We start from the raw sequence: 9,846 nt of genomic DNA, 5'->3' as shown, positions 1-9,846 counted from the left end.
CGAAAGCTGGAACTCCGAAGCTAGGCACTGCCCAAACCGCTCCCTTTGTTTTTGCTACAATGCTTTCTTTTATGTTGTATATCATTGGTGGCAATTGGTAGTACAGTGCCTTGCTTTCTTTAAGGTTTTCTTGACATTACCTTCCTTGTATTCGATTACCTGCATATGAGGATTACGGGTACTGAAAATTGCTTTTCTAGGCAGGGAGAAGAAAGAGGGTTAAGGAAGGGGCCCGATTTTTATTAGTCATATCATAAGAAGCCAACAAACACTGACGCCAAGGACAACATAGGGGAAATTACTTGTGCTTAATAAATGAAGTAATGAAACGATAAATAAATGGAAATTAAAGTGGATGAAAAAACAACTTGCCGCAGGTGGGAACCGAACCCACAACCTTCGCATTTCGCGTGCGATGCTCTACCAACTGAGCTACCGCGGCGCTGTTTTCCCATCCACTTTCTTGGGTATTAATGTGTCCTAGTAGAACCCTGGGAGTGTTAAACCAGCGCCGCAAACTCACAGACCTTGGCGGCGGACGTGGAACGTCCTTCATGCCGCAGGCGTCACGAGAACGTGGTCTTTTTGGGTGAAGGCAACTGGTCAATAAACCCACATATGCTACCTGAAGGCATCAATGTTGCCGGATTCGGGACCCTCGTTATGTAATCAACGAGAAGAGAGGGGGTTAACCGAGGGGACCGATTTTTATTAGTCATATCATAAGAAGCCAACAAACACTGACACCACGGACAACATAGGGGAAATTACTTGTGCTTAATAAATGAAGTAATGAAACGATAAATTAATGGAAATTAAAGTGGATGAAAAAAACAACTTGCCGCAGGTGGGAAACAAATTTTCTAGATAGGATAATTCCGTAGTTTCAAAGGAGGATTTATGACTTTCTTGTTTTGGCCTAGCGCTGCGGACATTAGCGACGGTGCAGGACCATTTTCGGACAGTTTCGTGGTCTTCGTCGACGTTTCGAGTCTGCTTTAAAATCTTCGTATTGTTTTGAGAAATTTAGGTGATAAACGGTTATTATCTTTCTTGTGCTACCTGGGTAACCACAGCCTCACTGGTTATTGCGATGAATCAATCGCCTTCACGAATATCACAAAAGTGCGGATGGGATGTTTTTGAGTGTTAAATTCAAGTCCTAATGTGAAAAACCCACGTAAGGCTGGATGGGGCCGGATTCGTTTATGCCACTCGCGGAACACTAAAATGCCCTTCATCCCAGTTGAAAAACACAACAGGAAATTTTTGCAGTCTGTCGTATTTTGGGACGTTGGTTCTGTAGTTCTGTTGCCTGTAGTTCTGTTGCCTGTAGTTCTGTTGTCTGTAGTGTGACGTCCTGTAGTAGAAAGTTCTGTAGTTCTTGATCAATATTTAATTAAAAATTGACAGAGACGTCCGTAAGGTTATGTAAATTTGTTAGTACATAAAAGAAAAACATAAAAGTAAAAAAAAAATTTAGAAAAAAAAAACGTCTTCGCCTAGGATTCGAACATGCAACCTCACGATTCCGAGCCCGGCATCTTACCACTGCACCAACCCTGCCATGCTTTTCGAGTGTATGTTTTGGCCATGTGAATAGTACGACGTGCTGATGCGCTGATGTTTACATTTGCATTTTGAGAGCCAAGATCCGCTATCACTCCACCGCGTCAAGTGCCGCATCTCTAGAAGAGCAAGAGTGTTCATACCATCGACAGGTACATCGTGCAGTGCTAGAACATCGATTTTGATGTACGATATCCATATTAAATAAGAAATTCAGAAATAGACAACGTTGACATTTAGGGTTCTTACTGCTAGTTTCGACAGTTGTCTCTCGTTCTTTACACTTTTGAGCGCGCATATAATTCGTGTGTTCAATGCAAAATAGCTACATAAACATTCGTGGATGAGAGTTCTTTCTGACAGCATACTGGCTTCTCACGGCAGCACTGTACCAGATTAATGAGACCCGAGCGAGACAGCTTTTCACGCAACTTTGTGGAACAACCCAAATCTTCTTTTCCCCTTCGCATAAGCTTGTGGAATATTCCTGGGTAATTAACTAATGTGTCAGTATAACAGCACATGTAAGTCCACAGGCCTGTGTGCCACATCTTACCCCCCAAAAAAGAACGGATACGCAGCCATTCCCGCAGATGGTATGATTTTGATCAGCCACCGATTTTGAGGAGGCCGGTAGGGCGTTGCTGGTGCCGCGTCGTCACGGCACAATTATAACTATTCGCCACGTCGACTTTAATACCGGTGTCGGTGCCATCAGCATCGCCGGCTTCAAAGAAGCGCGATTGAGTACCGCGCAAGAGAAAAGTACAGTGTACACTACCGATGCGAAAACATACAATTTTAAAGGACCGCGACGGAAAGCGCTTCTGTTGCGACTTCGGAACTCTTGGCCTCCGCGACCGAATGTTTCTGCTGCGACGTCAGAATTGGTGTCATAACGTCGGAGTCGCTGTCAGGATATAAAGCTGTTGTTCCGACTTCAGAACTCTTGTTGTCGCGACAGAAGGCTTCTGTTGCGAAATCAGAATCTCTGTCATAACGTCAGAAATGTCTCCCAATTAAGAAATGTCAACAACTTCTGTCGTACAACAGAATTTCTGTAGTTGCGACAGGAATTCCTCTTGTCTTTTTCAACCGGGCACTACAGAAGCTTGTCGCATCACACAATTTCAGTGCACTTCTGTTGTCATCATTGGGTACATGTTGCGGCGATAGGTTTCCGTTGTGGAACAGTTCTCTGTAGTACAACATAAGTTTGTCCATTACTTCAGGAACACTTCTGTTATGACAACTGGGGGCCTGTTGCAATTATAGGTTTCTGTCGTACAACAACATTTTTCTGTAGTACAACAGAAGTTGGTCGCATTACATCAGGAACACTTCTGTTGTGACAATTGGGGGCCTGTTGCCACAATAGGTTTCTGTAGTATTTCAACAGCTCTCTGTAGCACTACAGAAGTTTTTCGGGTTACTTCAGGAGCATTTCTGTTGGGACAACAGGGTGCCTGTAGTGATGACAAATTTTTCTGTAGTACTACAAAAATCTGTTGTAGAGCTTCAGCTTTCTGTTGTAACAACAGACATACGACAGACTGTACTTCTGTAGTAGCAACAACAAATGTCTGTTGTACATCAGAAAAGTCTGTCGCTCCATCAGGAATCTGTAGTTACTACAGAAAAATCCTGTTGTACTACGGACATTTCTGTAGTACTGAACACAACCTCTGTTGTCATTTTCAACTGGGATGGAAAACCGTTTGGGAATCCCTGTTATAATGTAACGTTTCGACTTAATCTGCATCTACAGTGGTTATTGTGTTTATTCTGCGTTGCGTCTCGGTTATTTCAAAAAATATTTATATCCTTTACGATTTAGCATTCGTAATGCATTACAGGCGTTACGTATGTTTCAACGTTGTAGAGCATTGACGCCGATGTGTTAGATGCACTGCTGGTCAGCAAGGGAACAGGTCTCTTCAGGCAATGAGCCTCTAATCTACTCCCTGACGTGGCTGATGTATGCTGCTTGTGATAATTACCGCAAAGGTTAGTTCAATGTAACTATTCCAGTATTTCATTCCTGTATTGTTTTGTTGATGAAGCGTTCAACAATGTAATTTATGTTTACGAGAGAAATGTATGTGATTTAAAGCTACGTATTCCGGAGAAATAAGCATATGCGACATATGTCTGCGTCTGTATTGGTTGCTGGAGAATTGTCAACATCGTGTTGGGCTGCTGAGCACGAGGACGCGGGATCGAATCCCGGCCACGGCGGCCGCATTTCGATGGGGGCGAAATGCGAAAACACGCGTGTGCTTAGATTTAGGTGCACGTTAAAGAACCTCAGGTGGTCAAAATTTCCGGAGTCCTCCACTACGGCGTGCCTCATAATCAGAAAGTGGTTGTGGCACGTAAAACCCCAAATATTAAAATTGTCAACATACGAGAGAATGGCTTTTTCTTTTTGACACATACGCTTGTTCCACAGCGCATTTTGCTGCAATAGAAAGGACTGACTGATCGGTTAATCAATTTATTGATCCATCAGTTTACTTATTCATCCATTGAATGATAATTTTTTTCCCAACAGGCATCACTTGGTGCGTGAACCTGGGAGAAAGCAACGGGCGATTAAACAGCGAACAGTAGGAATCACAGGTTTAATTTAATCGAAATGTATAAATAATAAAGTATACAGGAAGATGAGAGTTTCTTTACCCAATGCTCTCCTTTCTTTATCATTATTTGTTGTCTTCATTTGATTATGAAAAACAAAGATCTTGCCCTTGCATTATCTTTCTCGTTCATTAATATCGCAAGAGTGCAATGAATTCAACCTCCACATTTTCCTAAAGAGTGAGGGAAAGATCTCAGAAAATGCTGTTTCCATGTGTTAGGTTGTGTTTTTATTCGTAAGATTCGTAATTACAGTTGTTCTTTTCTTTTGTTCAAAAGGGAATCTTGCTGCTTTTGAATTCCAATCCGAAAGAGAGTGTACTGAAGCGGAAATGCCCTCAGATCATTCGACGCATAGAAGTTGCATTCTCTTTGGATATACATTCGCACGAAGAATAAATGTTCGACTACTAGTGCAGCACCGAACGTAACGACTTGGAATTGTATATGCTCGTGCCAACGAAAAGTGTTTTACGAGTGACAGGAGTTCATTTTACGTTCCATTAAATCTGGGTTTCCAAAGCAGTGAATCGTATTCAAACGCTCATAGGGTCACACTTATTGCGAACACGGAAGCATGGAGAACAGTGAATTATGAAGTTTTGTGCTTAGTCATGAACTTATTGAATCAATGGCAGTAAAATGGAGTCCGACCATAGCGGAACCTTCTCTCATTTTGTGATATATTTTAAGCAACTTTATGTTTTTGAGGTAGGCATTCTATGAATTTTAAAATTTTGCTGCTTCCAGAAATATGCGGTTTGAGAAACACGGATCTTATTTAGCTTAGCACAATATTTTTGGCACAAACTGCGAATAGCATCCTTTCGGCTGAGCAGTAATCTTCCTTTTGTATATTTAGCCAGCAGCCTTTAACTCCCTAAATTTATTAGAAGTATAAATCAAACACAAAAAAGTACTGAATGGAGTTTTCTAAGATATGCATGGGAACGCGCTGGCGACGCGAGGCTGAAAGGTCGCATAAAATTGCGTGACAAGTTTCGAAGCAGCGAGAACTTCCTCGTCGAATCACAAGTGGAAACCGCTTTCCATGGGAATGAAGATGGGAGGAAGGGAATTTTCTATGAAGCCTGTTGGATGCATTATGCATGCGGAACTTGAGAGCAAATCCAATTTCAGGCGCCTAAGCGGCAATGTGATAATTTTGTGTCTCAGCGGTCGTGTAGGAGTTTTCCTTGCTTTTTGCTTACTTTTGCTTGAACAGACTGACCTACAAGGTGAGTTGCTTCTGAGCACACTTCTTACGAAACTGGCCTTTAGATGTGTGCCACCACCTTAAATAACAGGCAGGGTTGCAAATGAGCTTTATTCTTTTTCTTTTTCCTTCGCGTTATAATACTTCGTACTGGTGATTGTATCCGCTTAGTTGCCGATAAAGCGTGGACTCGTACTCCATTTCTACCTAATTAAGTTATTTCACTCACTCATCCCCACGACATGGTTGTGAAGCAGCGCTGTTTTTCTTCTTATTATTATTCAGTCTTGCAGATTAGGCTTCAGCGCAAGAAAAATTGTTAAAAGGATGGAATGGTGCGTTATCCTGCCTAAATCAGAATGACACTTAACCCAGCTTTCCCGTGATGATCAGCACCAAGCATTTTGTGTTTAGCAGGTGGCTTAGTTCTTTCCGAGTAATGACGAGGTCATTAGTCGCTTGTATTCTTGGGCCCTATAACGTAAAACTATTCCAATATGTTTCTATTCCAATCTCCTGACGTCAAATTTGCGTAACCACCAACGCAAGCACCGGGCGGTCATTCACAGGGTTGTCTGAACAGACCAATCAAACGCTCTCTTCGTTCATAGGAGGTCACTTTTGTTTGCTTGAAAAACGAATAACATTGCCTACACTGAGCGACTTGTCGTATCTAATTGGCTGACAAGAGGCGAGGAGAACGCTCAAGTGGAGAGGGATTCGATGGGGCCGAGCCACTGCACTGAAAGTCGATAACCGGATGAACAGGGTGGTGCCGGCGTCTATGATTTGTCGGCTTTCCCTTACTTACCCTGCGGTGGCTGGTCGAAAATCGTGGTGGCATGCAACGGAAGCTCAAGAATGATGCTGAAACGGACCCTCAGCAAAGAAGAGTTGGCAGAATGAGGGGTTAAACGTGCCGAAAGTGCTCGAAAACGTTACACGGCCACGCAAGAAGTTTTATTATACGCAAATACACCCATGCTCTCCGGCAGGTGCGAGTAGCCAGCGTCTGAGTGATCAGCGGCAGCCATCTTCTATTCCTTTCGGAACGGGGCAGCCTGCGGCTATTCCGAAGAAAATTCAGTTTTGTTCGGCATATTAATGCATCTTTATCGCGTACACGTCACTTTGACGCGGTGAGTCCTTGCGGTTTTGTGACGTCGCGTGACAGGTAGGTGAGGTGGGTGCAGCCCGAAAACTTTTTACCAATAGCCGAGGGTTAATGGAGAAAGGGGGTCGAATAAGAAATAACTGTTTTTCTTTTTTCCGTCAAATCATGCATAATCAGTGTCTACACATAATATCAGATGGGGAGGTATCGCGGTTTTCGTGACGTCGCGTGATAGAAAGGTAAAAAAGTTTTTTACCAATCGTGGAGGGCTGATAGCAGAATTGGAATAGAAAAGTTTGGAATGGTTTTACGTCATAGCGCCCCTTGTTTCGCTTAAGTCACTCACGTTGTTGGCAGTGGTGGTTCCTGCTTGGTATTGTGGAACAAGTTTTGGCTCGGACTGATGTTGGCCGTGGAAAAAAATAATTTATTCTGCCCATCTGGTTACTGTGGTTCAAATTGTTTCCACTTGGGTCAGTGACAAAAAATTGAGACCTCTGCTTTAGTAGCTGCACAGATGGTCAGTCGTCACACATCCGCTGCCACTGTGTGGTGCCTTCTGACAAGAAATGCGGACTCACTGACCTAACTGTAGCCGCTTTCTTACCAATACTCAAGCCGTCATTCACTCTGTATTATAAAGAAACATGTACCTGTTTTTAAACGCGAGAACCCGAGTTCAGAAAGTTCGCGCTGTTAACCTCATTTAGCAAGGGTAGCTCCGTCAGGCGACGGTAAGAAATACATGGTGTTAAGCATCTTCTTTAACACGAGCGCGTTAAGGAGCCCGGGTCGCAGAAAATTTGGTGTAGGGCTCGGACGTTGCTTTGGCGAAAAGATTATCGAACCACCGATACCCAGGCCCTCCATGTGACGCAAGAAACTTACCGAACTATTTGAATTTCTCAAGCTAAAATACGCAGGAAAATCGTAAGCGTCGACTCATACACAACCTACAGACACGATAGCTCTCGGATTGTAATTTGACTACACGAGAAAACACAATTCTGTCGCGCGAAAACTGAAATAAATTCACTTTCGAGCGTGCCTCGGAGGCCCCAGAGCGGCGCGCCCGCTTCCTTGCAATACCTCCAGCTGGTGCTCACCTCCGTCCCATCGCGGCCCACGCAAGAGGCCGTGTTTCTGCCAGAAACACGGCCTCTTGCTTTCTGTCGTGCATAGCGTTCGCGACCAGCGTTTCCCAGTAAGCATTACGGTTATATGCGCTACAGTTGACGGGAAGTGTGAGAAGCAGTCAGGCATCTTTGAATGCCTCCAAATTTTTTGTCATTGAAAACCCATATGAATGACATCTCATATCGTGTCAGAGAGTTTCAAAGAGGGAGCATGCCAAAATGCTTCGCTTTATATTTGCCAGATATTGACGTGGCTTCACGTTGGGAACCCTGATTCTCTCCGGAATACTTTATTGTTTTTGATACCCTTTAAAAATTATTAGAACTGATTTAATATAGCATTTTGTGTTCATATCCAAGGTATACATAGTCCCGTAAACTACTAGATTGTATCGAAGAGAATATATTTAAATGTGGTGGAGTGGCTTTTAAGAATTCATGTGTATCAATGTAGGGATTCTTCTGCTTGTTGCACTTTTACTTGACGCGGAAGTTTGTTGGCTTTGTTGATGTTGTGCTTTTACACAAAACAGCAGTTCGTATCAATTCATGTATCGCGCTTCTTCGAGTGACCTGTTGCGTATGAGTACAAATCTAAAGCCAAAGTGTTCTTTATTGACAATTAATATATTTGAATCAATGAAGTAGCCTCTAAAACTAAAGAATATATACATAATTATTCGTTTTATTACCACCTGTGGATGTTTAATGGAGGACGATGCTCTTCCATGAATTCTCAAACATTATCGGCGAGTACTAACAGCTGTACCGATTTCACGAGCCTTTCCCATGAATACTACATGACTGTATCGATTTCACGAGCCTTTCACATGAATACTACACCCATCAGGGCTACCTTCATCATGAAGCGGGTAACGAACTCCTAAAGAGGTCGTTAATGAATTTTCTTTCCACCTACTCTTGAAGTCTACTGTGATGAACCAAACAAAACAATTAATCAACTAAACACATTTTCTTCTGTAGCTGCGATTTCCCATCGGTCGCGGTTTTTGTCCTTCTCAGTGATTAAAACTCGGACGTCTAGAAAATGTAACGTGCAATACACTTGAGGGCATAAAAATTATATCTCGGTTGAGATAAATACGAAATTATTCTTTTACGCTCTTCCAAAGTAGACTGTTTCACAAACTCAACTTCTCTGACGGCAGTCCGCATGTTCTAACCATATCATCGTGGTTTAATGTATCCCTTACACACGGTAAAGACAATGTTCGTCATCAATTTACGCACAACCCGTGTGCGTGCAGAACGCGGGCGAGACATTTAGTTTTAATATTTATTTCCCCATATTGTTCAAGCTAAATGACGTTTTCAAACAATCAGAAAGCGTTGCGCTGAATGCCTTTTGTGTGTAATATAAATGAACACATTAGTATTACTAGAAAAGGAATAAATAGGGCCAGCAGCGGCTGCAGCGTTTTCACAGAGCCGGTCTACGATTAAAAAACGAGAGTTCCGCTTTCAAAGGAGGGCCGGCTATGTTGCTGCAGTGCGTTACATTCGTCGCCACTGCGATTGCCTCCCGTGGGAAAAGGACAGAGAACAAGCAAACTCTTTATCGAAAATGCGCAGTGTTCAGCCAGTGTATTTCCACCTACATGCTACTCTGCAGGTAGCATGTGCAACAAGAAGGGAAAAAAATCAGGATGTGTGACGTTATCAGCAGTAGAGTAAGTGTTCCATGCTAGAAAGGTAGACGGTAAGTGTAAAATAAAACGAAATCACAGTCTTGATGAGACGACATGCATGAGTCATATAGTTTGGATAGCAAGCCAATTGACTCAGTCTATGCAAACAAAAGTCTAGGGCTTGGCGCTTTGATTAGTAAGGCCAGAGACCTAGCGTCGGTGTCAATGGTAAGTGGCCTTGGTCGAGCTCTTCCAAGTTCATTTTATATCGAGTCGCTCGTTTTTTTTTTTCAGCTAGCTACTCGAGAAATGAGCCACTCTGTCGACTCAAGGGGAAGACAGGACGAGCGGGTGGTATTCAGACGCTGCACGTTAGTGGATGGTTTCACGGCAACGGCAGCGTTGGTACGTAGGCGGCATTATAGGCTCTATGACTGTTCAATGTCTGCCCAACAAGGACGGTAGGGTTCATGGTATTTGGATACATGTCTGCTCGAAAGGGTAAAACCCAAAGCCAAACAG

General features: G+C 43.1%; 1 non-coding gene across 1 annotated transcript; it reads right to left on the bottom strand.

Moving 5' to 3' along the window:
* Positions 1-369: 369 nt before the first annotated feature.
* TRNAS-CGA (transfer RNA serine (anticodon CGA)) lies at positions 370-442 on the bottom strand. Its single transcript has one exon. It is a non-coding gene; the product is annotated as a tRNA-Ser (tRNA).
* Between the last annotated feature and the right edge of the window lie 9,404 nt (positions 443-9,846).

Source organism: Dermacentor variabilis, chromosome 10 (assembly GCF_050947875.1).
Source record: "Dermacentor variabilis isolate Ectoservices chromosome 10, ASM5094787v1, whole genome shotgun sequence".
Classification (NCBI taxonomy): domain Eukaryota; kingdom Metazoa; phylum Arthropoda; class Arachnida; order Ixodida; family Ixodidae; genus Dermacentor; species Dermacentor variabilis.
This window is presented reverse-complemented; position numbering and strand designations above follow the sequence as displayed.